Source organism: Crocodylus siamensis, chromosome 5 (assembly GCF_052110815.1).
Source record: "Crocodylus siamensis isolate JL-2025a chromosome 5, ASM5211081v1, whole genome shotgun sequence".
Classification (NCBI taxonomy): domain Eukaryota; kingdom Metazoa; phylum Chordata; order Crocodylia; family Crocodylidae; genus Crocodylus; species Crocodylus siamensis.
In genome coordinates, this window is record NC_143399.1 from 170,894,196 (window position 1) to 170,915,250 (window position 21,055).

Sequence of the window (21,055 nt, forward strand, 5' to 3'; positions counted from 1 at the left end):
GCCTTGGCAACAACTGCGCCCTGCTCCTACAGGGCCTCCACATGCTAACGCTCCAAGGCCAGGACCTGTACCCTGAACTCCTGGTCCACCCACACCTCCTCTCACCAATCCCATGCATCCTTGCAAGCCACAACCGCCAGCCACCACCTGTCCCACCAGGCAATGCCTTCCACCTACCTGCTGGTCCTTCACGGCTGTCACCAGTTGGTCCAGGAGGAGGGTGCAATCCTGGGTCCTCCTCCTGTAGAGGTGGCACATCTGCAGGGTCCCTGCTCTGGGTTGGTAACCCTGAAGCCACATTCTAGATGCCAACTGTAGCTTCTCCCCTGTGTGTAGCTGCAGGGCCTGCAGAGCCAAGAGAAAGAAGCAGTTTGTGAGAGTTTGCAACATTTCTGAGATAAGGTGTTCTGTACCAGGGGCCTATGCACTGCGCACCCTCAGATTGGGGATTGGGCATGCACAGGTACCCACAGTTCATGGACAGTCAACCAGGCAGGTCTGGGCCCAGGCAGCTACCCGCTGAGCCATCCATCCCCACTCACTCCCCAGGGGCCTGCTAGATACTGGCCCCTGGCAGCCTGTCTTCCCTGCCTTGTTCCCAGGCCAGACATGCCTGGCTCCTGGAAGCACCTGTTGCCATGGCTGGCAACCAATGATGACCGGGCTGGCCATGTCTCATGGCTGGGGCTGAGGCTGCAGAGCTGTCAGGCCAGGTGCTGGCCCAGGCTCCCTGAGCTACTGGTGGAAGCTGGGGGCAGGAAGCTCAGTGGGACAGGCTGTGAGCTTCCCAAAGAACCATCACTGGCTCCCCCAGTGATACATCACCGCAGGTGCCAGGCCAGAGCAGTGGCTCAGGCAGGCTGCCCATGCTGCTGTACATAGCATGACTACGGTCTGGGTCCTGGGGCTCAAGGATGGTGTCCACTTGCTGCCGAAAGGGTATGGACTTGTGGGCATGCCCTGACCAACAACTGTGATCTGTGTTGGTACCCACTGTGCCTCCAAGGCCTTGACCTTTCAAGCCATGTCAAGTGGTCCTGCCGACACTCCCGTATCCAGCCTGATAGCCCCTCATAGATGTAAGCATTGGAGCTCCCACTCTGCACGAACTGACGCTGCATGTCCACCTTGCTCCACAGCACCGTGAGGTCACCAGTCTCCTCCTGTGAGTAGTTGGGGCCTGGGGTCGAGGCATATGGCATCAGCGATGAAACTACTGGGGCGCCCATGCTGATTTTCTGGGCCTCCATCTGGCCTTCCCTGTGCTGCCAGGCCTTGGAAGCTGCCTACAGCACCCAATGCAGAGGCACAGCACAGGACTAGGAGCTTCATGGTGAGGCGATGCCTGCAGCACCTGCAGAGTCCAGGCAGGCTGCTTGAGGTTGGCTGCAGGTAGCTGGCACTGGTCCTAGTGGCCACGAGCTGCCTAAAGCTAGGTCCAGTGCTGGCAGACCTGGCAGGAACCTTTAGTACCCTGAAGGACTCTATGGCATGGGCCTGGCAGCCACATGGCACTGTGGTGCCAGGCAGCAGCGCCAGGGTGCAGACAAGCTGGCACAGGTAGCTTGTGACCTGAGCAGAAGCAACAGATGCCATGAGTCCCCATAGGCTCCCTGATGCTGAGACCCAGGGCTCAAAATGCCTGTGAGGCTGCCAGAGAAGTGGGCAGGAAAGGCTCCTAACCACAGGGCCCTGGGGCTAAACTCAGACTGGGTCCCAGTGGCAAATCTGCTCCCAGTTGATATCTACATGTGCGTTACTGAGCAATAACTTGTTGTCCTGCAAATGCAAGTAGCAAATTTACTCATGAGTAGCAAAATTTACTGCACAATAAGCATGTGTGCATGTAGAAATGTATGCTTACTGTGCAATAAACTATGCTACTTTACATTACAGTGTCTCATGTAGACACAGCCAGTGGCAAGTACTCTGAACAGTTAAGCTGAAATTGAACACCCAAAATCAGGGAATCATTTTGAACTTCATCTCTCTGTGCTTTGCTTCCCGATCTGTAAAACTGGGATATGACCTTCCCCTCAGCAAATAGTGGCATTGTTAACATAAGTCATTAATAATTGTGAGAGATATAGACTATTCTGGGCTTGGCTTGTTCTGGTCAGACTTGAAGACAGATGTCTTGCATTCTGAAGCTTGTCTAATTCTATCCCAGCTGTACAGTTGGTCCAATAAAAGATATCACCCTAAGAAATCCTTGCCTCTTGCATAATTTATGGACCATCATAGTTACAACATCACTCTTACACTACCATAATAATTGTGAAGGACTTTACTACAACAGTAGTATATGAGAAAAGTAATTCCATCTTTAGAATAGTGTACAGGAAATAAGGACGGCCTTATGTTCACACCTTGAGCTATGAGAAGAAAACACAAGAATCTGTCCCCTTTGTACTAGGATTGGTGTTAAAAACAGCACATGCACATGTAATTTAAAAGCATAAGCACTTTATCATTATGCCAGTCACAAGGGAGCCTTTCCTAACATCTGAGTGCTTCATTTGGAATCTTAATACTAACAGTTATTTTAAATGTAATATAATATTTTATGTGTGTTTATTGTCACATATATTTTCTGTGCATATATTATATAAATATATGCACTAATATTACGGTATCACTTTGCATTTCTGTCGCATCCTTCCCCAGAGGGTCTCAAAGAACCTTACAAATGTTAGTTATATTTCATAACCATTGTTCTACAAAATCTGAAGTAAAGAGAAGTTATGTGATGTGTGAGAGGTCATACTTGAGGTCTTTATTCTTACCATACACAAAATTCAGATCATCTGTCTCCCATTCCTGGGAAATCACCAGAAGATCCTTCCTCTACTACAAAACCTGAATGCTGAAATCACAGAACAACTCCTCATTTGAGAGGAATTTTCTTTAAAATATTTATTTTAAACACCAACTCTGCCCGGTGTTCTCTCCTCCCAAAGGAGGTTAGTAGCATTGCATATTTTAACATTGATTCTAAATATGGCCAGAGGAGGAAAAAATCCTACTTTTCACCCACCAAGAAAAGCAGGAATTCAGTCTCCAAACACAGAACTGCCCTCAGGTAGTTGCAAGCTCCAGATCACAACTCTGCTGTTGTGCTACCATGATGATTCTGGTTTTATTTCCATCCTGTCTCTGACAGTGATCTTTGCCATACAATATGCGCTTTATGCCATACAATTTTAGCAATATATCTTTGACATTCACATTGCCTAACAGTAGTTTCCTTATCAAGAAACTTTGTTATTATAACTGTTTTTTGAAATGCACCTAAACAGTTTATACTGAAATATATATGCAGCAATATTCATTATAGACTTATATACGGAAGATTACAATGAAGTGTGTTAATAACCATCAACTTTAAAAGGAGCACACTGCAATTATAAACATAAGTGTAGTAGAAGCCTATGACATTTTACAAGATACGTATTATACTATCCAAAGTTGGACCCAAGGTAAACATGATGAATACTCTTATTTTCTAAATGCTTGTTTAATTACGTTAATATTTGCAATGGATGATATTTGTGCAGCTTAAAATTAATGTTACGTATAAAGTGACCTGAGGAAGGGCATTCAATACCTGAAAGCTTGTCTAACAATTCTCCCACTTAGTGCAATAAAACACTTAGTCCAACTTGTAAAAGATAATACGAAAAAATCTTGTCTCTCTTATGTACACCTTGAATAGGAGTACTGAAGGAGCTTACTCCAGTGAAATCAATTGACTCAGATTTGATTTCATATCAGTTTTAAAGTTGAACAACTCTGTGACAGGCTCCAGCCCTACTCACCACGGTGCTGGCAACCACATGGCCCATTTGCAGGTAAGCTGGCTGGCACTATGTAGCCACAAGGAGCTCCACCAGTTGGTCCAGCACCCAAAGACTCCAGGCTTAAAGCAAGCCCAGAAGTGGAGCTGGGGGTGGAACACATGGGAGTGCCAGCAACAGAGCTGGAAGCTCTCCCTGTGGCTGGAAAGGACCTGGCACATCTTTTCAGGGCCAGCACACCCAGAGGGGCAACACATGCCTATCCTGCTGTTGAAGCATCTGGGGAGGACCCAGATGTGTGCTACATAGCTGGCAAGAAGCTGGTTGTTCTTCCCATGTCTAGGTTCCCTGGAAAAACCCTGGAAGCCCTGATCAGCCATGGGGCACTGGGGATCTGACCAGGTGCCAGCTTGATTTCCACAGATAGTGGGCCACGCAGCCCAGGCCCAACACCACTCTCCAGTATCCACAATGACCCCCACAGGAATATGCAGTTAAGCTAGAACTGAGAGAGGGCAGCCCACTGGGCACCGCCAGAGCCTACCAAGGAGAAAACCTGACACAGAGTCCCCCTTGCACGGAGTCCCAGCCAAGTGTCCATTAACCCAGAGTGCCCCAATGAGGGATTTGTGGAACCATGAGTATAATGCAGGACCAGTGTGGCATGTGTCACAGCATTAGCATAACTAGCTGGGTAGAATCCAGACCAGGGGCATCACTAACTTAATAGTCTGTGGGAGAAGGGTGTGCTGGGCATTTGGACACCCACACACTGAAGGAAAGCACTCAACACAGGAGCATCACTGCCCCGCCCACTGTGTCATCTGAGCTATTTTAGTTGAATTACCATTATGTTGTAATTGTCACAAACCTACAGAACCGCAGCCAGACCCCCTGCAGCTATCATCATCACCGGGCCTTAACGCAAGAGAAGGCCTCGTCACCACATCATCCAGGCTGATTCTAAACACCCAAGCAGAAAGGGGTGGGTTATTGGGGAGGAGGAGGCCCACAGAAGATATGCCAACAGAGTTGCCCTGGGTCCCTACAGGAACCACTGAGCATCATTTCTGGGGGGTAAAACCAAGTATAACAACAAGTTATGGCAGGTAAATAGACCTAGGTGCAACATGGCCCAGGAGGTGGGACACACCCATAGGTCATGAGCCTATCACACTGGTGCATTGGCTGGGAAAACAAGGCAAATGGTGGTTACCGGTGACTGTGAACCATGAACTGATCAGCCATGGATGAGACGGAAGCTATGAGGCCAGACGAAACTTGGCAGCAATACAGGGGATGATCCTGCAGCTGTTACAGAAGCTCACACAAGTGAAGTTCTGGGACATGGAGGCCCATGGCACCTTGTTCTCCTAGCAGCAAGACTTGGAAGAGCAGCTAGCCAAAGCCCAAGTGGCTGGAGGCAGGCACCAAAGCGTTTCCATATGCCCAGGATGGTCAAAGAGGATGACCCTGAAGGCTACCTACAATTGTTTGAATGCCTGGACATGGTGGCAAGCTGGGACATGGGCTGGTGGGCCACTCAGCTGGGGCCACTCCTAACAGGCTGGGCCTAAGCCACATCCTGCATGCTCTTGCACACAGAGGTCATGGACTATCAAACAGTCAAAGATGCCATATTGTACTGACTGGAGATATCCCTGGAGCATTACTGGCAACAGCTCCAAGCCAAAAAAGATCAAAAATCATCAGTGACCCCGGCTGTTGGCACAATTGTTAAAAGATATTGAGGTTAAAAGATATCAAAATGCTGTTTGAGATGGTCATTCTTAAGCAGTTCATCTGGGACTTAGATGAAAAGGCCCAGAAGTGGGTGTGGCAACATCAGGCCTCATCCCTTGTCTAGGTTGTCTAGATTGCTGAGGCTTATGGGGGAACAGTTGAGGAACCAGCCCATGGCCAAGGGCTGCAGACCATCTGGTAAGACAGGACAGGACACCAAGCCAGGGATGGCCTCCCATGACTACAGGTATAACTGGTGTGACACCATTGGACACCTAACCTGGTGCTCCCCACCAGATTCCCTCATCATAGCACAGGCCAGGGGTTCCCACACTGCTATACGGAGCCAAGGGTGGGCAAGAGTGGGATTGAAAATATGGATTGTAGCTTCAGTTATGCTTGCCCCAAACTGTACCATGCTAGGCCCATCATGGACACCTAGATTGGGGGGTGCACTCTTATAGCCATGGTAGACACTGGATGTGTGCAGACCCTAGTCCATATGACTCCCTTACCCGCACAGGCAGGCACTCCAACCACAGGCAAAACACTGGTCTGCGTGCACGGCAGGCAGCAGACCTATGAACGATGTCAGTTGCCAGTTATAGTTCTTGGTAGGACTTACAAAAATACCCATCGGAATCTCACGTGACCTACGTTCCGCGTGCTACTTGGCTGCAACTGGCTGTACTTAGCAGAGGTGCTGTAGACCACCCTCACACAGATTACTCAGGACAAAGATACAGGACTGCTAGATGGATTCACAGAAGATGTGTGGGACCCCCTCAACCTGAAGGACGTCATTGGCTCTTGACCATTTCAGGTAGACCAGCTTAACAACCCTGCATTCCAGCATACGTATGATGAAGGCTTAGCGTGGTATAATGACAAACAGCTATGACCAGCCCGGGCCACCCAGGTCTCACATTTTGGGGTAAAAAATGACCTCTTGTACTTTATTGCTAAGGGGAAAGGGCCAGGACAGGAGATCCCAATTCCTAGTGCCACAATATTACAGGGCCCTCCTAGTCAGACGGCACACAACGGGCCCATGAGCAGCCACCTAGGCAGGGCCAAAAGGAGGCCCACCTGTTGCAGCAGTTCTTTTCACCGGAGGATTATAAGGAGGTCCAGCACTACTGTGAAACATTCTCAGTGTGCCAGGTGTCCATAATTGATATATACCCCCCATAGCTCCCATGATTCCCATGCCCATTGTGGAAAAGCCATTTGAATGAATCACTATGGATATCACTGGCCCCTTTCCAAAGAGCAGCACAGGTTATCAGTATGTTCTACGCAATCCATTTCCCAGAAGGCATACCATTCTGCTCAATGATGGCCCCAAAGATCATAGATGAACTGCTTAAATGGATAGCAAGGGTGGGGATACCTAAAGAAATTCTGACAGATCAAGGCACAAATTTTATGGCCAGGGCAATGGGAGTTTGAAAGGTACTCTGGATAAAGCACCTCAAGATGTCAGTCTATCATCCCTAGACTAACAGGTTGGATGAGCAGTTCAACTGCACCTTAAAGCTGATGCTAAGTAATGCATACAGGGGAACCCCAAGAAGTGGGACCAGACGCTGGTACCCTTGATGTTCACTATCTGAGGTAAAAACCTCCAAGCCTCCACAGGATTTTCACCTTTTGAGCTTACCTATGGTTACCAGCCACAGGTCACACCCATAGGCTGGTATTGTGGTTATGAAGCCTGTCACAAACTCCAGTGATTTAACCATTCCTGATTTATACCACTATAAATCAGAAATCAGAATCAGAAACCATTGCTAAGTTTCTACTGGGATCTGGATGTCCATATCCCTCAGGTAGCTATTGCAAACACAGATAAAGCAGTGGTAGTAAACCTATCTGTCCCCACAGGCTGGATGAGTGCTGTGGTGCCAGTCCATGGGCCAGATCCCATCTGTGGGGTTAGAGGATGAACACCACTGAGATAAAGTATCAAAGTACTCTCCAGCAGACTGTATCCCTGTGCACACCATGGATCTTTTATTATTAGTTTCAGTGGAATTATTCCTGTAGGTAAGTACTCACCAAAATGAGTAGGCCTTCCACTGTTAGGCAATATGCTTTTTTTTAGGACAGGGCTGTCCAAATGGCAGCCTGTGATCCCACCCATATGCCACTCCCACCATCAATTTGGCTACAGGAGCAGCTGGAGTTTCCAGCCCCACCACCCCTCCTTTGGCTTGCACTTTTTGCTCCTGTGCCAAGGGGTGGTGCATGGAAAAACAACGCAGCACAACCCATGGTAGCTGGGGAGCCTGCACCCCTGGGTGCCTGTATGGTATGGTGCTGTGGGGAAGCCCAAGGTGGGGAGTTGAGGATGAAGCTAGGGTGGGCATGTGGCCTAGAAGTTCATGGTTCACACTGATGCAGCCCAGGCAGCATGCAGCCCTTGGCTGCTTAGAAGCTGGACAGCCCTGCTTTGAGACAATATTATTTTAAAATAAACAGAAGTGAAATGGGGAACTAAACCCAAAGGTGTCCTCTCATATTTCAAAGTTCCTCTGGTTTATGATTATGTTAAGTCCAGCATCATTGTTAAGTCCTGCAGTATTATTAACCCATCTGACATTTAATAGACAGTGAACATGATATTCTGAACTGATTTGTATAGGAACTAAAGCAGAGATCATCTATACCAGCTTGAAAACCAGATGTCCTGTATTAGCCAAACCAATTACATAAATTGTAATTGTTTACATGGTATTTCACATAGCTTGATATTATCATTACACAGCAAAGGCTTTTAGATTTATGTAGCAATAAGAATTAAAATGACAACAACTGCGTGACAACAACAAATGAAGAAGATCCAAGGTATTTATGAGCTCAGATATGTCTCTCATAGGTGAATCATTCAAAAATATTAATGTAACTATTGAGTGGCAAATTTTCACACAAGGGCACAGAATTTACTTCTGCCAAATATAAACATATCACAACTGGCATTTGCACACCTAAGCTCGGATTTGCTATCTGGGAGCTGGTTGGGAATACTTCAGCTTCGGGCTGATAGACTGCAGAAGAAATCATATCAACTTTTTCTATTATCAAATATATTTGGAACTGAATAAAAAAAATCAAATAGCTTCAGCAAAGCAATTCAGAGATTTGTTTTTCTTTGTTTCCCTGTTTTCCAGTAACTGCTTTTCTGGAGCAGAAATTTTTCAGAAGACAGCCTATTTTTCTTAATGTCTTCTTTATGACAAAATTTGCTTAGCCATCAATTCGGCTGCTGTCTGCAAGAAAAGACAGGACTGGAATAATATTTTTCTTAGATAAGAAGTATGTATCCGACCTGAAAAGTCCATTTATTTTAGAAAGGACAAAGCTGAAAACTCTTCATGTCTAGAGTTAATCACTGCTTGAATGCTCTACTCTGACCAAAAAAACCTAGAGCTTCAGCTAATTCCTCAAGGTGCCAGGCATTCTGAACTCCCACAGCTGTATGTTCAGGAATCATTTGAAGTGAATGGGAGTTGAAGGTGCTTGCACTGCAGGTATATGTCTGAGTCTATTGCTCAATCACAGGTCAGGATTCAACAAAATACTTAGGTATTTTACTTCAAGAGATTGTTATTGTACTTAATGGATGTATCTATATGAGCAATTAATACAAAACAATAAACTCTGAAACACTCTAAACCAGGGTAAACTACTCCCAGGCACAGTATCTACACATGCACCTTGGAAAGCAGCAGTTTGAGCCGAGGTAAAACAGGCCCAGACTGGCAGGGATCATGGGGGATCAGCCTCAGGCTCCAGGTGGCAGCGTTGGGCAGCAGAGGGGTTGTCTGAAGCACAAGGGTGCTGAAAGTGCAGAGCTATGTGGCTAGGTACCAGGAATGAGTCTGGCCCCTGGCTGCCTGGGCTGACATTTATGCCTGTGGTCAATGTCTACAGGTGTATTTAATCGCAGTAAATTACCCTTGTGTAAAATAGTACTGTCCCCAACACATGTAGATGGTGATGCTTTACTTCACAGCTAATTAGTCTACTCCACAGTAAAGTGTGGGTGTAGATGTGACCAATGTCAGCTAGCTGCCTAAGTTCTATGCTGAGTGGAGGTCCTGGAAAGGAAACCTCAAGTCAGTAGTAAGAAGCACTAGTTGAAAAATGCAAAAAGGTTTTCACAACTAGTTTTTGTTGTTGAACTGAATTTTTAGAAAACATTGACCACCCTATTTTAAAAACCAAGAAAACATCAAAATGTTGTCAAGTATTTGACTAGTTCTAGTAATACTATTTTACATCCATATAGAACTTTTCGCTTGGGGAGAACCTCTAAACACTTTACAAAATGTCAGCCGCAACCTACCTTACAGTCCTTGGCAACCCTCAATCACTTGCTGTACTCACATCCTCTCCACAGTTCTCAGGGCATATCTCTTTAGCAACTAAAGCCAAACACTGGTTTTGCAAGGCTTTGGGTGAAGGAGAAAGTAAAGAGCCCAATCTAGTCCTCCACCATTCTTTGACTTACTCCTCCTAAATTTGCACAACAGTCTGCCACTTCCTCTCCTGCCTTATTTATGAAATCTTGAAAGCCTAGGGCATCATTTAGGTGTGGCTGTTTGTTTCCCCACCCAAATATTTGTGAAGGACTATAAATATCTAGCTAGCCCTCTGTAAAAATCCAAGAAGCTTGAAAATGAAGTCAGTATTCAGTTTTTAAAATGGAGAGAACATATTGAGTTTCAGTCTCTGTCAGAGCCTAGAAACTTTGGCTGCTTGCAGTCATTAAACACTGCCCCCCCTCTAAAACTGCACTTTACTGGAAGAAGCAGCGTGTTACTTCAACCCAGCTCTGCAGTGTCTGTATAGATCAGGCATTTCAGCACGGTTTGTTGGTGCTTTTAGCTAAAGCTGATTTAATCAGCTATTAGATAAGAGCACCCAAAAAGCCCCACTAGAGCACCCACTCTATATAGCTGGCAGGTGAGCCAGATCCAACTAATCCATGGCCTCATCTGGGCATGCACTGGGCTCAGCGTAAAGCATGTTTTTTTCATTTCTGTAACATCTGCATGCAGGCTAGGGAGGTGTTTGTATGATGGTGATGGCTTCCACTTGTACTTGGTTTCAGAGGTTGCATCAGTGCACAGCTGCTGGAAATTAATGCATTAACGTTTTTACATGTAGTGGTATAACACTGTTGAAATCAGAGTGGAATGAAGCTAGTATATGAGCTCAGATTCATGCTACTAACTTTCAATGATAAAGATAAAATTAGCAGTGAAATACTGGACCTACTAATGTTGACTTCAGTGGACTACCATTTCACCCCTGTACATCTGTGACATAATTTTTAGAAATCAGTGAGAAAATGTTTTCAGAAAGAAATAGATGAGATAGAACGTGATTTTAAAAAATAATACTTAAATTTTTCTATATTACATTATTTAAGTATTTACTACTGACCTAGTCCTATATTAACACAGTGCTTTTAAGAAGTGACAATTTACCATTGCTTCTGAAAAAGCTTTTCTGAGGTGAACAAATATGTTAGTTGTATTTTTACTCTGTATAAACTGTAGATATTTCTTTTTCAAGACAAAGTAATTGCATCAAACAGAGACATGATAGAGTCTGATAATGACAAAACTACACATCTGAAACCTGTATTCTGCTCCTCCAGGGAAACCTAATATCTACAAAGGCAGTGCTTCAGGTAAATATGTCTTAGAGATTTTTCATTTTTATCATCATATGCCACAAATCTGAGGAGCACAGCATTGGAGAGAATTACTATCCTGATTGCAAACTGGACACCACAGCACTGACCTTATTTTGCTTTTTCGAGAGTTTCTTGGCTCTACAGATTCCTAAATAAATATAAAGTCACTAGCAATCAAACAGGCGAGCAAGAAATGACAAGTGTTTTGACAGTGCTCATAATACTTTGAGGTATTTTTAGCATATTTCTGAGTCGTATTAGCTTAACCTGTAATAGAATATAAATGAGCCCATATGGCAGAGATGTAATTATGTTCCATGTGAGAAATCCCTGTGGTAGATTTGGGGAAAAAAACTCACCACATGTGCCTTCTGGAGGGCACGATTTACACATGATTACCTACTCATTTGCATTGAGAAGAATATGAAGTAACACAATGCTAACAACACTGTAATGAAAAGGGCAAGCAAAAGACTCAGGATCCCTGGGGGTGCTGATCCCTATGACTGACATCCAGTTAGGAACAGAGAATTCTTCCCCTTAGGAAGTACATTTTATGAAGCGATCTTTGATTATGTGGGCACAGTAATCATGAGTCTTAATTATTATTACTGCAAGAGAATGGGCTACAAATCTCCAGGGAACATCTCTGTCGCAGATACTTTGCTGGCGAATGCTGAAAATGAATGTTTTCCCAAGGATCATTTTCATTCCAACCTGATATTTAGTTGAAGTTTCTTTGACTACTAGTCATGAAACATTAAATATAGATTAGAGGCAGAGAGATGTTGAAAGTTAAAATTCACCGGAGGTGCACACCCGTGTACTTAAGAGACAGCCCCAAATGTTGTCCAGATGTTGTAGCAACAAGGCTGAGAGTTCCCAAGCTGCAGCACAGCCACAACAGAAGAGAAAGTAGATGTTTAGCATTCCACAGGCTTTCTGTTTAGTTTACTTGTAGTGTATTCATTTAGCAGAAAGTCCTAACAGCCTGTTAGTGGTAGATGTTACGAAGTGTACACTACCCTAAAAGAATGAAGAAATTCTTTTATAACAGTAAAGGGAGTAATTCAAAGCATGTAATTGATTTTCCACATTTTCCAACTGTGATAAGACTAAGCTTTAGCAGCAAAAACATATGTTTGCAGTTTTGTCAGTGTTTTTCAATGAATAAAAAAAATAGGACCCTGCAGCTTACTGGCTAGATTGTTAACTTGAACTGGGCATTTCAGTAGCTATTAGGATAGTTGCAATAAAAAAATGGTCTAGGAAATACACGCAAGGATGAAGAATTTTGTTATGCAGTAGAGCTTGCCAATGATTTTTAATGGCTGTTTAAGATCATTCTTTTCAAGCAGAAGCATGTTGGAAGAGCACATTTCTTTCTTAACGAATTGTCACAGTATTTGTGTGACAGACAAACTTACCTCTTGACGCTCAGCATTCCAAGAGAGAAACATTGCTTGAATGAAATGTGTTGTTTTGTTACTTTCCTGAGCCTTGTGATAGTGTAGTCTCCTGTCATGGTAACACTAGTGATGTTAGTGTACATTATACAACTGTACAGCTATACATTCTGGAATGGCACTCATGTTAGAAGCAAAAACTTCGGGGATAATTCCCAATCGTCAGGTAATGCATTTGGAGGCCCAGATAAATTAGTGCAGCTGCAATTCATAGATAGAGTTTAATACCAGCAGGGACATTTAGAGTTATCTAATGTGACCTTCTGCCTACAATAAGCCTGAGAATGTCACCAGTAATTCCTGCATCAAACACAATAATTTGTGGTGGTACAAGAATTTATCCTTTGGAAAGACATTTAGTATTAATTTAAAGACTCCAAATCTTTTGCTTGTTCTTTCAGTCACTTACTATCTGAAAATGTATAGCTTATCTCCATAACTTTCACAAGTATCTATGACTTCCTGTTGACACTGGGATAAAATTAGAATAGAGTGCATAGACACAGAGATGAACCAAAGGTCTAAGCTGTCAGGTGTTGAAACTGGAGATAGGAGGGAAATTGGCCTTCCACCCCAGGAAAACAGCATTTCTTTTTTTTCTTTTTCTTTTTTTCGGTATCAGGAGGAACACAGGGTAGCTTGACATTTTTCATGAAAAATGAGAGAGAGAGAATCCAAAATAGCCAATAGCTTGATGATTATTCCACATACTTAGAGTGTGGAAAGCTTAGGTCTAAAGCACTGAAATAGAAAACTGAACCTGGATCACTGACCTCCCAATATAAGAAACCACAAAAAGAACATACAAGGGATTTCTCACCCCCAGCTGTAGGTTCAGTCACCGATCAAAAGATTAGTCAAGACATTTCCCATTCTAAGCCAAAGGTTTAATCTGTTTAACATTTGCTGTCAAGTGATAATAGTTGGTTGTATGATATCCATTTTTATTATATGGGCCTTTCTTCATAAGAAATCACCTCCACTCCCAGCAAAGGCATAAAGGAAACAGATACACAAGTATCAAACTGGAATGATCTCTTTCTTCCCCAAACCCTATGGAGTCCATGCTCCAGAAACATACTCATGCCAAAAACTCCAAAAAAGAGTGTGTGGTGGCAGCAGCACAGCCAGCACTGTTTAGGGCTTCCCATCATAGGTAAGATTGGTACACCCCGCTCCTCAGCTCTTGGAATCCGTGGTCATCCCCGCCTCTGCTTTAGCAACCCATGCACCCCGCTCCCTTCCACTCACAGCACCCCTTCTGCAGCCTCCTGAATTACTGCAGTCTGTAGAACCATGACCATAGAATTCATAAATTAATGATTTAAAAAAAAATTAGATTACAAGACATAAACAGAAATGACTCCTCATTATTTACACTGTGAAACTGAAAGACAGCTGAGTTATGAAGAGTGAAAAATGGCACTTTGCAAAAGAAATGACAACCTAAAACATGAAGAATAATAAATGGTTCTTTTCCATATAAACTCATGCACAAACTTCTTTCCTTCCGACAGATAATTGAGGGAGATTACTGTTACATCATTATAGGGTTAGATAACCACTGCTAATGATACCATTTTCAGTTTTCATTGTTGTTTATGTCATTTTTTAATAATACTTACTAACCATGATTGCTCAATCAAATCTTTTTGGCAGGGTTCTACACTCTTAAGAAAAACATTTATAAATACCCTCATCCTGATGAGCACCTGGAAATGTCAATTATTCATGATGCCTTTCAAAGCCAATGGACACTGAGGGCATTTGTGAACAAACAAATTCAGGACCTTAACAATCCCAATAATTATTCCTGGTTTCTACATTCCAGTTCCATTCAAGAATGTCAAGCAGCAGAGGGAGGCAACATACAACAGTATTTTTTTGGCTTTTTTCTCTTTTTTTTAATTTTGCAAAAGATTTCCCACTGGACATACTTCCATTCAGATTGCAGCTCATTCTGCTCCCCTTGAAATTAGCAGCAAAGCTCCTTTTGAGTTCAGTGACAAGAGTGGGCCCTTCATATGAACCTGCACTAAGGCTCAGTATCTTGAATGTTTGTCAGGGCCAAGTCACACCATTGGTGTCACACTGGCAAGCTGAGTCATTCTTTATGAATATTTCAAATGGGTGTCAACCTGAAGCATTAATTCCACGAGTCATGTTGCCTTTATTAGCTCAACCTCACCCACTTCCCAAATTGGCTTAATGGAAGCAACCGGTTTTGTTAATGACTGCAACAGAAGGTTATTTCCAGACCTGCTGGAAGAAAAGTAGCTTTTCATATTCTGAGTATTAAATGTGGCTTTTTTTTGTTTTGTTTTTACAGAGAGCTGGAACAATACATAATGACAGAGGGACCCTTCTTTGCATTCTAGTCATTGGTCAGTATAGGAACAAAAGTAGCCCCATATCAATTAGGTTTGACAGCTTACCTTAGGAAGGCTGTGAATTCAGATAAATAAATTATGGTTAGTGCTTCAGACACAAGTTTAATATGTTCTTCCTAAGGCTGATAGTCTCAGAGATACTAATGCTGAACTCCTTTTTCTGTTTGGAAGTAGGAGGACAGTAGTACTGAAGATTCCCAGATGTTTAGATAAATGGTCTGCCAGTGAAAGACAACCACATATTCTGAATAAATTGGACCCAAAGAACATTAGAGAGGCTTTTAGGGCTTAATTAAATTAACTAGACTTGGGATTTGTTTTCACAAGAGAGGTATGTAAGTTACCCTTGACCCTACCTATTTTTTAAAAACTTAAAAATACTATTTTTAGTATATCTTGAGCCTGAGATCATTACCCGCTGAAGTCAGTGGGAATTCTGCTACTATCTTCAGTGGGGCCAGAGCATCACTCCTGATGTCAAAGATCTTAAATCACAGCAGGCTCAGTTATCTACTCTTCATAGAAAATGTGAGCTGGAAAGCAGCAAAGTTCACTTCAGAGTTTGCCTCCTGTTCACCTCTGAAGAGAGGGATTTCTAATACCAGACTGAATGTGACATGGGGAACCAGACTGAAATCTTATGGTTGTCATGCAGCCAGAGCAAGCTCAACCACAAACTCTGATCTTTAACTGACCCTTGCCCTACTTGGGACAACAGGCACAGTGGAGGAATTAATTCTGTATTAAACTATATTAGCTACTATGAGGACTTCTTCAGGAGCAGCCCAAGATACTTCAAAAAGCAGCTGCTCTTTTCATATTGGTCAGATGGTACTCTCTCCTTCCATGAACAGAAGTGGATTGGATCAGCTAGGCCCTTGTTCTGAAGGATAAAAGGTAAAGGCCCACTTTAGTTTCTCTATTCTAAGGGCACATCCATACGTGCTATTAATGCTATAAAGGCTTACTGTGCAGTATTTTATTGCGCATCAAGCCTTTATAGCACTAATAGCACATGCAGTATTTTACTGTGCAGTAAGCCTTCCCTGGGAGCCTGTTCAGGAAACTGTACAGAACGCCTTCCCAAAGGAAGCAGCCTGGTACAGGGCTGCTCCCACCCTGCTCTGGTCTCCTGCAGCAACCAGGGGGAGCTCCAGGCTCCCCCAGAGGGCTAACCCAGGGGCTGGCAGGGAGAAGGACCCTGATGCACATGGGGCCAGGGCAGCTTTGCTGGCTGCAGCTTCAGCTGTCTCTTAGCCCCATGGACATTGGGAGGGGCCCTGATGTGCATGGGGCCAGGAGACAGCTGCCACTGCAGAGCTGTCCCAGCCCTGTGCACCTGAGGAGAAGGCCCATGCCCAGCAGGACAGTTCCTGACCAGTCCTGGGCTACTTGAGGATTTCCCTGCCCAGCCAGGGACTGGCTGGGAGCAGCCCCAGAAGCAGGACAGCTTCTGACCAGCCCCTGACAGTGCAGGAAAGTAGAGAGCTCCCCAGTCCCGGTACTGCTCAGCTCCCAGCTCCTGTGGAGAGGCAGAAAGTGAGCAGTGCCAGGACAGGCTGGGGCAGAGAACTACCCTGTCCTAGAGCTGCTTGGCTCCTGGAGGGAGCCGGGAACTGAGCAGCACCAGGACTGGGGGAGATCCCCACCCCTGTGGCCCGCTGGTCCAGGGGCAGACCAGAAGCAAATTTGTTCAGTTCACACTGGAAAGAGCATATAGTGAAATTTTTCAAAACCATTTTTGCAACTTAGGATCATGAAACCGATTACTCATCAATGAGACTTGCACACCTAAATTAGTATTTTGAGAAGCCTACTCATAGTCATGTTATTTTAGGTGCTTTTATACTGCTGTATGATATAAATAAATAAATAAAATTCTCATGTTTCCCAAAGCAAAATCAGGTAGAAGTTGATGTTTCTTTTTGCTCTTAAATCATGCCAGTATTACTGATATATCAGCTCTTTATAAGTCTTTTTTGATTCTGAGCAAGTGGATAATGCTGATTTGATCCCTCTACTTTAATTAGTATTAACTCAAGATCAGTTGTTTTAGGAAAGTATTTGTGCTTGTATTTAAAACTAAGAAGATGCGAGTGGCAGGAGCTGTCAGAACATTTCATTTCCAGATTAAGTCACTTATTTTTCATGCTGGTTCAAATGGAGCTGCCAAAAAGTCTCCTTTCCTCAACCCATTTTCAAAGTGCTTTAATGACCTCACAGTAAGACTAGTCTACTTCTTCAGCCTTGTATTGGCATCTGATGGATCACACTCTTCCAATGGTTATAATAGTGAAACTTTAACTACAGATAATAGGGGTTAGTGGGTACAACTAACAGCAGTAAGTTTCCCAAGGGGCCATTAGCAACCAAAAGTCTGCCAAATATGCTGTGGTGGCACAAGCTGATTGCAGCTTCCTCCAGAGCTGGCCCTGGCAATTTCTCTGCCCAAATGAAAATAAAGATTGCCATCCTCTCTCACATTCATGTAATTAACCACAAGAAGCAGCCATAAGCTATTCTAGAAATATTGCTCCTCCAAAGCAGCAGTGGGGGCCAAGCTTTTTGGTGGGCATGCTAGCAATTAGCCCCACTTTTCCAAAAAGCCACTCTGATTTCCTTCCTTTGCCCAATCTGCTGCTCTGCTTTCTACTCACTATTCTGTGCTCCCCACCCATTCTCCTCCTCTGCTTTCTGCACTATCTGCTACCTGTCCCCTCCCTGACCTATTGCATGCCACACAGGGAGGCTGCCTGTGCCACAGGTTGGCCACCCTTTTTTTTTAAAGAAATTTTTCATGTTCTAAGCCAAATCAACCAAATCAAGTCCAAATCCATGAGTCAGTCCAGAACTATAAGTGACCCTACAACTGGCAAACATCCTCCACCCCCACCAGGGGCTTCAGATATTTCCAACGTTGTTTGGCAGGCATCCTACTGCAGGCCTAAGCCCAGAGACTTGGGGTTCAGATGCCCCAACTTTCACCTCAGGAGCAAGCTAGGGAGCCATATGGCTGCAGCGACAAGCTAGGGAAAAGCACACCAGAACAATTGTCCCCCGGGCTCTTAAGGAAAACTGCCTTCATGGACCCAGATACATGGTGTTTCCCCAGGCTGGCCACCCTTGGTCTACAAGACAGGCCAGCTGTGACTTCTCTTAATGGAACGCAGAGCATGAAAGCAGCCAGGATACCCTCCTTCCTATGTGGGTGAGGAAAAAAAAACAGTATGTAACTAGGACAGGCAGTGACATGTGCTAGATCACTATACCTCCAGAGTAGTTTCTGTCAAAAGCACATCCCTAAACTGTTCCAGGAATATTGGTATACCCTCCTTTAGAGGTTATAAATCTTCCATTCCCCAGGATGTAGAAGCACTCAATGAATCAATCATATGAAAGTTGTCAGGGAGGACAGATCTGATCTTGTCTGTCTAAACCTGTACATAAACTCCTCAGATATATTGACTCTGCTTTTTAAGTTCATACAGGCCAATCACTTGCCCTGATTTGCATGTGGCACTCCTGTTAATACAATGCAGTAGGCTATTACCATTAGCAATACAACACCATTGGCTCCTATTATGCTTGTGATTCACTGTAACCCCCAATCCTTTTCTGTAGTACAGCTATCATTTCCCAGTTTGTATCTGAGCATTTGATTATTCCATCCCTGTCCCTTACTCAGTTTCATGCAATTAATTCCATACTAGTTTTTTAGTTTATCAAGGTCATTTTAAATCCTAATCTTATCCTCCAAATCCTAATATCACTCTCACTAAGGCACAGTACTGTGACTAGTGTATATGCCATTGCAATTTAAGATGCAAATAGGTACAATATATAGTTAGGATGTTATATTTTCTTTTTAAAGATAATACCTGCAACAATATAAAGGCATATCAGTTTAGGGTCTCTTGGACTTGTTCTATGACCGTCATCAAGACATCCTACAATATGTGCAACATCTGAAATCTAAAATGCAATAAGGTAATGTGCGTGAATAAATCTGTGCTAGAACTGACAGACTATTTGCAATCACTAATGAGCATAATGACATCATGGTAACAAGAAAAAAGATTACATAATTTACAATACTATCAAAGTATACAGAGATAGAGCCTTGTTTGCCCTTGCAGTTTATTATCAATGAAACTATTCACTAGGCAGTTAATTTCAGCACAACTGACAAGGGCAATCAGATAGGTAAAATGTCTACAACAGTTATTTTTAAGTTTTACACCATTAAATAGTTTGTGTATTTGTTAACAGTGTACTATTTTACTATATTCAGTCGTTACATAAAAGTGAAATTCTTAATATGGAGAGTGATTTTTAATTATATTCCAATTGCAGTAGTGCTTTAGAAACTCAAACATAATAGCAGTTGTATTATTTTTTCACTTCCTCTCACTGCAACCAAACCTTGAAATGGGTTGAAAAATGCCAAGACTCATCTGTGACTGAATCATCAGCATTCTATTCTTCTCTGCTGGTATTTATTTGCACGTGAGTCTTCTTAAAAGCTGTCTGACTGGAGGACAAGAATACATAGTTTATTTGTTTAGTCTCAGGATAAGCAAGTTAATACTGCTGATTTGAATGAAAAAAAGGGCTAGACCCTCTGTGGAGGAAGATTCTCTGATGTGGTTGCACTGGAAATTACATTTAACCATGTGGAGATCTAATTCACAAGCAACTCAATGTTTCAGAATCAGAACATTTTTCTAAAATCCCTAAGTACTTTTTAAAAAACAGTCCTTACAATCAAACTCTCAAAATGTTTTTGCTTTTAGTCTTCTTTTAGCTAAGAATTAACACCTATAGAGTTATATTGCTTAAGACTTGTTTTACTGGTCTCTTCAAATCTTTCTTGTGGGCAAGACACAAATCTAGCTTGCTCTTCCTTTTAAAGTTTTGCTATTCAAACCTTCATTTAAAAGTTATCAGGTTACAAGTTAACATAGCTTCACCAACTGACAGGGCTCCAAGTGAGTATAAAATATGAATGTTTGTTGTAGATAAATGCAATTAAGGATGGAAGAATTTGTTCTTTGTTTACCTACAAGACATTCCTGTCAGTGTTATCTAGGCTGATATGATACAGTTGTTGGGATAACCCAAGGCATCTTGTGCATAAAGATAAAACATCAAGGGCTCAATCCCACAAAGTATTAGACATTCTGAAAGCTCATTTAATTTCCCCAAATTTAGCTCAGCTTTAAAAAGAAAGCAGTCTGGAGAGGTGGGCGGGGGGGGGGGGAGGAATCTCTATCCATTAAGTCACTAGCTTTGTTTCTTACATTTGTTTATCCATTTATAAAACAAATGTTAGCATACTTAAACTGATAAAGAACATCAAAAAATGTTTTACTGTAGTCACACTTCTGTACTGTAAACACTTGTAAGATAGGAAGGGACAGTCTTTGAGAGAGAAAGATTTCTGTCCTTTCTTTTATTTAGATCATTTACGCATAAACTTGACTGATGAACTTTGCCTGTGAGATGGTTCCAGGGGAGAAGAACAAGTTCCTGAAAGAAATGTGCACAAGTATCTTCACAAGGATCATAGGCAGGCAAGGCATGGTTTTACACTGTAATCTCTAAGAAGCGGAGGGTCTTTCTGTGCTTGCATGGTATTCAGCTCAATGGGGTTCTAATCCTAATTGGAGCTGTGGGTACAAATAATAAACGGTACAAAATTAATAGTTTTAAAACCCCAAAGTGAAGATATTCATAGTCAAGACTATATCATGCCAATGCATTGCATCAGCGTGCATTGATCAGCAATCACCAGCTATCATCACAGCAGTCTTAGCATATTAAGTGATGTTACCTACTAAGCATACTGCAGTTACAGTATCTGAACACTAGAGGGTGAGTTAAGGATGAAATGATAGCCACACCTTCGTTTCTCTACTTTTCTAGCTTACTTTTTTTAGACTTTTAATA

General features: G+C 43.1%; 1 protein-coding gene across 1 annotated transcript in view; it reads right to left on the minus strand.

The window, feature by feature from the left end:
• Positions 1-201: 201 nt before the first annotated feature.
• FZD1 (frizzled class receptor 1) overlaps positions 202-21,055 on the minus strand; it is a 28,452-nt gene continuing 7,598 nt past the window's right edge. Inside the window, exon 2 of the mRNA XM_090047091.1 lies at positions 202-345. The gene's annotated coding sequence lies outside the window, so the exon portion shown is untranslated. The remainder of the gene's footprint in view (positions 346-21,055) is intronic.